Raw genomic sequence first — 10,467 nt, forward strand, 5'->3', positions numbered from 1 at the left:
TATTCCCTTCCCAGAAAGCGAAGGTGTTATCTCCAAAGGACTATGGATCTTGTTTCTTCAGGGATTGAATGGCAAAACTTGCTCTTGGGGGAGTGTGTGTAAGAAGAATGGAAAGGGTTGCTGCATGCAAAGGGAGCCTGAGGACATAGTGGGGTTCTTGGTCCTTCTATTGCTGTGCAGATGAGGGGAATTTTGACAGGTGCTACTTCTCTTCATCCTCTGCGAATAAGCCAAAATGTCTATGCAAGGAATACCAGATCTGAGCTGCCCCCTCCTCCAAATCCTGTTCTACTTGTCAGATTGCGAGGAAACATTTGCTGTGTCTCCTGGCAAGCTTAAGAAAACACTGAAATAGATCCTCCATGTTCCAAGGCACTTTACTTAAAATATGTCAGGTGATGAGTGGAGAAGATGGTCAGGTTTCCCCTGTAGATGTCTGCATAGCCACTGTCAGAAATGGGATTCTGGACTGAATGGTCTGATCCAGCAGAGGCCTCTTTTTCTCTTCTAGAAAAATGCCTTGCTTCAAATTGCGCTGCCCTTGTTTGTCTCTCTCCTTCAGGGTGATCTGCTTTCTGGCAATTAGGGAAAGCCATCGGCCCCCATATAACCATCTCTTCTTTGGACAGAGACCCAGTGAGGGGAAACATGTCTCAGGGAGCCAAATACTGACCTGTTTTGGCATTCATCAGCTGAAGGGGGCTGACTGGCTTTGGGCCAGTTGCGCCCTGTCAGTCTGGCCCACTTCCCAGGGTTGTTGTGAGGACAGAATGGAGGACGAGAGAACAATATTGGCCACTTTAAGTCTCTGTTGGGAAAAACACAAAGTGTAAACAAATAAAGATGAATTTGTCTCCCTCACAGGACGCGGAGGAGCTTCAGAGCCAGGTTCCAGATCATCTCTTCTTTGGGGCAGAGCGGAAACACTTAAGATGCAGCTAGCTCAGGTAAGGGATGAATCACAGGATCAGCTTGGTGCTTCTTTTTAATGCAGGGCTGGAAGGGAACAATTTCTGGTTTTTTTTGTAATTTGCAGTCTTCCTTTCTTGGTAAGTTACATTAGATTTCTCCATAGAGCAAACGGGTGAAAAATGCTGACGTAAATACATAAAATTAATGTCCAAGGCTTTCTGATAGCGGCAAGGTAACACAGCAGCCTGTTCAGGAGGCCGTGCAGTTCACTGATCTTCTCCCATGAATCAAAAGGTGGGGTGCCCATACACTCCCCAGGCAGGTTTTATTCTTTTTCCATGGCAGGGATGTCAAACATAGGGCCCACGGCCGGATCCAGCCGATGAGCCAGCCGAGGCAGCCACCCCTTCCTCTGTCGATCTGGGCTGGCGAGACATGGCCCAGCCCAACCAAGTGACATTTATGTCATATCCGGCCCTTGTAACAAATTAGTTTGACACCCCTGTTCTATGGTGTGTCAAGTATTCTCTGAAGGTAGAACTCCCCCCTTGGGGTACCAAGAACTTTCCATGAAGGATCTAGAGGAGGAGGATCAGTGGCTCGGTGGTAGAGTGCCTGCTTGGCATGCAGAAGGTCCCTCATCTAAAGATAATAAAAGGATCAGGTAAGAGGTGATGTCAAAGGACTCTGCCTGGGACCCTGGAGAGCCACTGCCAGTCAGAGTAGACATTACTGACTTTGATGGACCAACCGTTACTGCGTTTAAAATGGTGTAACTGCTTGCAAGGACCTTGCAAGGGTCTGACTCAGTAGACAGCATTTTCAGGTATTCCTCTTTCAATATCCACAGTTGCTTGAGGAAGGGCTGTGGCTCAGCGGTGGAGGATCTGGTTGGCATCCAGAAAGTCCCCGGTTCAATTCCCGGCGTGAATTTCTGGAGAGCTGCAGCTGGTCTGATCAGACAGTAATGACCTTGATAGACCAATGGTTTGATTCAGTATAAGGCTGCTTGGTGCGTGTTTGTTTTCAGATGGTGAGCAAAAGCATGTTTGAGCAGGATTATTTGTGAGGAAGAAGTGTCTTCTTTTTTCCAGTGTCCGATTTCCTTTGAGGAGGTGGCTGTGCGCTTCACCAAGGCTGAGTGGGCGCTGCTGAATCCCTACCAGAGAGCTTTGTATAGGGAAGTCATGGTGGAGAATTATGAGAACGTGGCCTCTCTGGGTGAGGATCCCTTTTATTTTGATTTGGTAGATGTGGAAGTTGTGATTTTTTGCCCCCATTGCTACTTGGATTATTTATGCTATTTATATCAGTAGAAGAGAGCAAGAGTCCAGTAAAGATTTGACAATATTTCTTAAAGACTGAAACAAAAGACTTAGCACCTTAAAGACCTAACAAAATTTCGGACAGGGTATGAGCTTTTGTGAATTACAGCTCACCTCTTCAGATACATCTAGAATGTGAGTCCGTCTGTCCTTAAGTAGAGAAGAGTGAATTCAGACACCCAATGGCAATAGCATGTAAATGTCAGTAGCAGGTAAATAACATTAGCAGGGGTGATTGGATTAGGTGTGATATGCAGAGGGGTAGCAGGCATGGAGAAAACAGCATTGGTAATGAGGAATCCCCGGAATGAGCTATTTATAGTCCACATTCTCACTGAAACTCAAGGAAGATTAGAGAGTGTCAGTCAGTTCAATCAATAGGGTGAAGAGACAGCTAATAAACAACGTTCTAGGACTTGGACGGAAGGTCACCAAGGAGAAGACTGAAGTTGCTGTGCAGAGGAAAGCAATGGCAAACCATCTCTGCTCATCTCTTGGCTTGACAACCCCACAGTCTTGGGCTCACCATGAGCTGACTGCAACTTAATGGCACAAAATTATTATTATTATTTATAGGACTCGTTTAGCAGAAATCTGAAACAAGTCTTGAGTATTAAATATGACAGGTTAGGCAATGCAAGATATGGTATTACGTTTGTACAAATGTAATGCAGTGACAGCAAGATAACAAATAGCAACAAGTAGCTTGTATTAGTAGCGATGTCCATTCCCTGACCTGGACAGGCCAGGTTAGTTCAGTCTTGTCAGGTCTTGGAAGCTAAGTAGGGTTGACCCTGGTGAGTACTTGGATGGGAGGCCATTCATCTGCATGGGGGGAGGGCAGGGAATGGCGAACCATCTCTGGACATCTCTTGCCTTGAAAACCCTACTGGGTTGTCATAAGTCAGCTGTGACTTAATGGCACTTTCCACCACCAGTATTGTCCACCGCCCTGTTCCGTCTGTTGAAATGCGTTCCAGAATTGTTCTGTTACAACATAGCCTTATTTCTTTATTAAAATGTCCTCCCATCTGATGTGGAAGTGGGTGTCCCTGGACATACCTGGTTGGCCATGAAGTTTTCAGCCTGACCAATAGCATTTGTTGAATCCCAAACTCCCATTTCAACATGACAATTGTGCATCCCCTTGAAATGGGTGATGAATGTAATTGCCGTCTTTACAGTGTATCGGTTAGAACTGGCAATTGTATGTGTAGTCTGAAGAGGAGAAGACTGAGAGGTGACATGATAACCATCTTCAAATCCTTGAAGGGCTGTCACATAGAGGAGGGTGCCGAGTTGTTTTCTGTTGCCCTAGAAGGTCAGACCACAACCAGCGGGTTGAAATTAAATTAAAAGAGTTTCCATTTAGACATTAGGAACACTTTTCGAGCAGTTAGAGCAGTTCCTTAGTGGAACAGGCTTCCTCAGGAGGTGGTGGGAAGAGGTTAGATGGCCATCTGTCAGCAATGCTGATTCTATGACCTTAGGCAGGTCATGAGAGGGAAGGCATCTTGGCCATCTTCTGGGCATGGAGTAAGGGTCACTGTGTGTGTTGTGGGGGGAGTGGTTGTGAATTTCCTGCATTGTGCAGGGGGTTTAACGAGATGACCCTGGTGGTCCCTTCCAACTCGGATTCTATGATTCCATGACTGATAGTAATGTCACACTGCGTCATTCTCCTCCCTCTCCAATCCCTTTAATGAGTAAGCGGTTTAAGGGCTGAGCCCTATGGGTAAGGATTTTGTAGATCCTAAATATTCTTCCTCATCCCCATAAGGTGAGAAAGAACTAACAGTATATCAATAGTCAGCAGTTAGTATGTTAATAGTCAGATTTACAGGGTGTAGTTACCCCTCTAGCAGTAGACATGTCCAGTGCCACACTGGACTGCCTCTATTCTAGGATGGGAGTTACGGAGGCCTTATCTGGTTACTCGTTACATTTTCTGAATGTAGCTAGATAATTCCCCCATCCTTGACTGGGCGTTGATTAGTGCTACCTCCATGCAAATGTTTTGTGCAGCTTTGGCTTCCAAATCAGACAGTGTCCTCTAATCGGCCATTTTTCCAGGTTTCCTCCATCTTTGTCTGCCTACACCAGTCCCATTTTTCTTCCATCAGCCCTATGTGGCTCAGAGTGGCTTACAACATTTTACATATATAATTTAAACTATAATTAAATATATAATTTAAACTAAAACATTAGTTAAAATGGGATTCCTAACTGGCATGTCTAGCCAAGTTTCATGAACAGTAGCCCTACTTGAAGATGGAGTCTTTTAGGAGTCTGTGGCAATTTCTGTTACATCCTCACATGTTGGTGTTCAGAGCTGTGGGTGTTGAGAGCCATGTTGGTGACGAAAGCCAGCGTGGTGTAGTAGTTAAGAGCCATGTTGGTGTCAAGAGCCAGCGTGGTTTTGTGGTCAAGAATGGTGAACTCTTAAATGGGAGAACCAAGTTTGATTCCCCGCTCCTCCACATGAAGCCTGCTGGGCGATCTTGGGCCAGTGACAGTTCCCTCAGAACTCTCTCAGCCCCACCAACCTCACAAAGTGCCTGTTGTGGGGGAAGAGAGAAGGCAATTGTAAGGTGCTTTATAAATACATATATAATTTTTATTGTAAATATAGGCTTTGAGACTTATAGTAGAGAAAAGCAGGGTATGAAAACCGACTCTTCTTTCCTTCTTTCTCCTCCCCTTTTAGAAGGTGAACATAGAAAGGATGAGGTAGGAATGCTTGATTCTTTTGTCGTAACTATTCCCTTTGTTTCCTCCAAAGCAATTCCCAAGCTTGGCATCTCTTGGCTTCAGGAAAGCAAAGCACCATTTTCTCCAGACTCTGAAGATGAGGAGCAGTCGGCAGGTGGGTGCTGAGATAGGTGCTGGATGCCTTGGTTGGCTGGGGATGGAGGGGTTTCCATGGAGGGCAGCTAGATGTTTTGAATAGCCACAATCCTTCAGGCTGGGAGCTCATGTACCCAGGGATACTTCCCACAGTTTCACTGACCTTTCCTTCCTCATAAAAGTTCACATGGGATGGGAAGGCTGAAACAGTCCTGTTCCTCCATGTTGATCTAGATTTGTGAGTCTTGGATCTTGACCTTGATTCCATCGCCTGGAAGTGTTGATAGGTCTGAGGAAAGATGAGGAGTAGCTGCAGGGTGGGGAGATCTACTGATTGGCAAGGAAATAAGCCGTTATAACCATAAAGAAGAATATATGCACAATGATACACTTTTGCGTAGCAGTGTGTGTGAATAAGATCGTGCGGTACAGGCAGGCTGTAAACTAAAGTGAGCAGCCTGTGTGATGCAGCAGCAAAAACAATGGCTAATCTGATTTTGGAGCGTATCAACAGAGGCATAATCTCCAGATTGACAGATGTTATAGTTCCACTGTACACTGCATTGGTCAGGTCACACCTGGCGTACTGTTTGCAGTTCTGGGGGCCTCAGTTCAAAAAGGATGTGGACGGAATGGAGCGGATGCACAGAGAGCGATGAGAATGACCAGGGGCCTGGAGACCCAGCCCGACGAGGAAAGGCTGAGGGACTTGGGGATTTTCACTCTGGAGAAGAGGAGGTTAAGGGGAGACATGAAAGGCTGTCACTGAGGGCACGGGCTGTTCTTCTTGGCAGCAGAGGATCGGGCTTGCAATAATGGGCTGAAATTATTTATTTATTCGATTCGCTTTCTTGCCCAAGGCTGGCCTCAGGGCGGGTCACATCATTTAAAATACACATCAACCATCAAAATTTAAAACAATAAAATAATTACATTTCAGCTAAAACTAAGCAAATCTCAAGAGGGTGCACCAATTTCTACCGCTTTGACCAAATAGACAGGCAGCTCACCCCCTCAAATGGATTCTAGCATAAAGTACCGAAAAGGGTGGGGGTAACAGGGAACCCGGTGGAAAGGTATTGGCTGGACGCACGGTGTCACTGAAGTTAAGCCACGATCATTTTGTGACCGGCTCTGCCTCCTGTGGCAGCCATTTTGTGGCAGCCATTTTGTTGCTGCGCCCACCATACTGTGTCAGGATTCCAGATGTCCCACAGGCTCAAAAAAATGTAATCAGCATATGGATTAGAGTCACAAAACCCCAGGCAACCTTGCTCCAGGAATTCTGTGTGAATATTAAAGAAATTTAATTTAACACAATTTGTACCCCACCTTTTTGCCTTCATAATAGCCACCAAAGCGGCTATCAAATTTATTGTTATATTTATTTATTTGTGATTTATTTATTACATTAAACCGTATTAAATAAGATTTCATCTTAAAAACCATTAAAATGAGCAAAGACACATTATTAAAACAATTGAAACCAGAGCTCAAATAAGAAAGACTCATTAAGGGAAGGTTAAACCAAACTAAAAAGTCTTCACTCCCTTCATCAGAAGATGGTAATCAGAGGGGGCAGGAGTATCTCCTTAGGAAGGGGGTTTCAGAGTTCCAGTGCCACAATCAAGAAGACCCTTTCCTGGATCGCCACCACCTCATTTCAGAAGGCAGGGCGCTTGAAACAGAGCCTCTGAAGATGAACATCATAGTCAGGTAGGTTCATAAGGCAGTAGGTCGCTATTCAGGTTTGTTGGTCCCAAACCATACAGTACTTTAAAGATCAGCACCAGCCTTTGTGTAATTCATAGAATCATAGATGTGGAAGGGGCTCTACAGGCTATCTAGCCCAACCCCCTGCTTAATCAGCCTAGAGCATCCCTGACAAGTGTGTGTCCAGGTTCTGCTTGAAGACAGCCAGAAAGGGGCACTGCACCACCTTGCTAGACATCCCATTCCACTGCTGACTCTTATTGTGAAAAAAATAATAGTTCCTAATATCCAGCTGTTTCCCCGTCGTAATTTATACCCATTGTTGTGAGTCCTATCCTCTGCTGCCAACAGGAACAGCTCACTGCCCTCTTCTAAGTGACAGCCTTTCATAGAATCATAGAGCTGGAAGGGACCACCAGGGTTATCTAATCCAACCCCCTGCACAATGCAGGAAATTAACAACTACCTCCCCCCCCATCCCCAGTTACCCCAAACCTCCCCCCGCCATGCAGGATCCCACAATCAAAGCACTCCCGACAGATGGCCATCCAGCCTCTGCTTAAAGACCTCCAAAGACGGGGGGACTCCACCTCCCTCCGAGGCAGTGCATTCCACCATCGAACAACCCTCACTGTCAGAAAGTTCTTCCTAATTTTTAGGTGGAATCGCTTTTCTGTTAGTTTAAATCCATTACTCCGTGTCCTAGTCTGTGGAGTAACAAAGAACAAGCTAGTTCCCTCATCAACATGACATCCCTTCAAATATGTTAACGTGGCTATCATGTCTCCCCTCAAACTTCTCTTCTCCAAATACACAGAGAGAGCAATCATACCCTTGCTCAACTTCTCCCGACTGAACATTCCCAAGTCCCTCTGCCTTTTCTCGTAGGGCTTGGTCTCCAGGCCCCTGATCAATCCCATCGCTCTGCTCTGCACCTGCTCCATTCTGTCCAATCCGTTTTGAAGTGAGGCCTCCAGAACTGCACACAGTACTCCAGGTGTGGCCTGACTAATGCAGTGTACAGCGGAACTATGACATGTTGCGATTTGGATGTTATGCCTCTGTTGATACCCTCCAAGATCACATTAGCTTTTTTTGCTGCTGCATCACACGGGCTGCTCATATTTAGCATGCAGTCCATCCGTTTTATATTATATTAGTTTTATTTCTAGCTGTTTCTTTGTTTTGTTTTCCTATTGTTAATAACAATAAAGATAATGTTTATTTTTTACTGTTATAGAACACACAGGCAAAGCCAATTAATCATATTTTTTAAATTAAAATACAAACATACTTAAAACAATGACTAATTTTTTTTTAATACAACAAGCTTTACAGATGCCAAAGAATTCACAGACTCCCCCAAATGATTAAATGATTAATTAGGAAATAACCTTTTTTCCAGTGAGCCCCCACTTTAGTAAACATCAGGGAACCTGTTAATGGAGAAGCGCTTCAGAGATCTGTGGTAAACCTGATGATCCTTAGTTGTCCTGAGCCTGCAGAGGAGGAAGAAGGGGGAGTTAAAACTATGTGGGTTTTTCTCTCTAGACTTCCAGCCCTGGCTATTTTTCCTGCCTTCCTCCCAAAGCCCATCATGCCCATATTTATTGAGTTCTAAATTGGATTGCAGTCACTGTTTGCATTCTCTCATTACCGCCAGAGGACTGTAATTCCAGCAACTTCTGAGCATGCTCCAACATGATCTGGCAGTTTTCAAGCAGCGGCTGGACAAACACTTGTCAGCGATGCTTTAGGCTGATCTTGCATTGAACAGGGGGATTGGACGAGATGGCCTGTATGGCCCCTTCCAACTCTATGATTCTAGGCTGAATAATCCTAAATGGCACTGTTTTCTCTTCATCGGTTTAGATGATAACCCCATACGACAATAATAGCCCCAAATAGCTCCAATGATTTATTCCCTTCGAAATGAACCTGTAGACGGGAAACCCACCCAAAGGGCTGCAGATTCACTTTTCCATGCCAAGCTTTGAAGAGCCCAGAATTGTATCCTTTTCTCCCAGTGATTGCAATAATTGTTCACTGGCCTCCTAACAGTCAGCAGAAACATCCTGGCACGTCTTTGGACCATTCTCTGTAGGGAAAGTTGACAACTATTTCCAAGTCTTCATCATTGAGATCTCTCTTCTGTTTGGAAAGCAGAGAGGATCCCATTTCCTGCCACAGCTCTCCGAAAATAGCCTGTTATCAAATGGCTGCAAGGTGTCCTCCAGCGATGCTGGTGAGAAGAACGAGAAGCGTGAGTTTCATACCCCACTTTTTCTCTACCTTTAAGGAGTTTCAAAGTGGCTTACAATGGCCTTCCCGTCCTCTCCCCACAACAGACACCTTGTGAGGTAGGCAAGGCTGAGAAAGTTCAGAGAGAACCGTGATTGGCCCAAGGTCACTAGAATAATTTTACAATTTATTAAACTGTAGGGCCTTACATGAAAACTTTGAATAAGGTATTGAATAATATCAGAGGATAAACATTTTTCTCTCCTTTTTTAAAATAAATTAATATATAAAGCACACATACCCTCTCCCCCCCTTTTTGTTGTTGTGTGCAAGTGTGTGTTTATTTTGTTTTTCTTTACAATAACGTGATGGTATCACCTTTTTTTATTGGATATGAACTTACTAAATGGTTCTTTTGTTTGTGTCATTGTAAAGTTGATTTTTTTGTTCTGTATGTGTGTATATATAAAATGATTTTTAAACAACGCTCCAAAGTACAGAATACAAGATTTGTTTAGTTAAGCACGCAGGTGTAACAGAGAACAGAACCTTGCAGAGGATGAGGACTTTGAATTAAGTAATCAGTTCTTGCTTGATACAATTTTTATGATGAGCCAAATTTAACTTTGGAAGTCTCTGGCATTTGCTAGACTGGCAATGTGGTCCTCTTGTTTAACGAAACAAACTGGACATCGCAGAAACCAGGACTCAGCTTGCAAAAGACAGCCCTTCTACAAGGTGATAAGAGCCCTGGAAATCTTGTCCTAGGAAACCGACCTTCCCTCTGCCAACTTCCACTAATAACAACCCAGAGCTGGCAATAACCCCTTTTTAATGACCAAACGAGTTACAAAATAGCAAACTTGTGGAATATCAGGTGAAGCGGGTTGCGCTGTTCTAATGACTAGACTCTTAGAATGGACCACTTCCTGAGAAGTGATACGTTATCTTAATCAGCCAGTCACATACTTAGCGGGACTCAACGACTTTACTCACTTTTAAAAGCAAGTCTTTTTATTGTTATACTTCCAGTAAATACGCGTAAATGCAAGTTACAAAGTCTTTATGTTCAGTAACAATGTCTTTAACAATGTCTGTATATGCAGCAACAATGTATGTAACAATGTATACTGTTAAGCAAGCAAGTTCTACATACGATTCAAAATCTTAATCCAATATTTCAAATATAACAGTCAAAAACCACTGATTTAGGTTAAAGTATCTAATTCACACTCTAGAATAATATATTAGTAATACCAATCAGCCTTTTTTGAGACTTTCTAAGAGAGAAGTCTGAGCTACTAGCCTTTCTGTGTCTGTATTTATACATTTTCAATCACCTTGTAGCTGTTAGGTGATGTCAAGGCATGTGATACCCTTTCTGTAGCCAGGTGTCACTGTCCTTATATCTAGAAGCTAAAGGTTAGTG

This window comes from Euleptes europaea, chromosome 1 (assembly GCF_029931775.1).
Source record: "Euleptes europaea isolate rEulEur1 chromosome 1, rEulEur1.hap1, whole genome shotgun sequence".
Taxonomy (NCBI): domain Eukaryota; kingdom Metazoa; phylum Chordata; class Lepidosauria; order Squamata; family Sphaerodactylidae; genus Euleptes; species Euleptes europaea.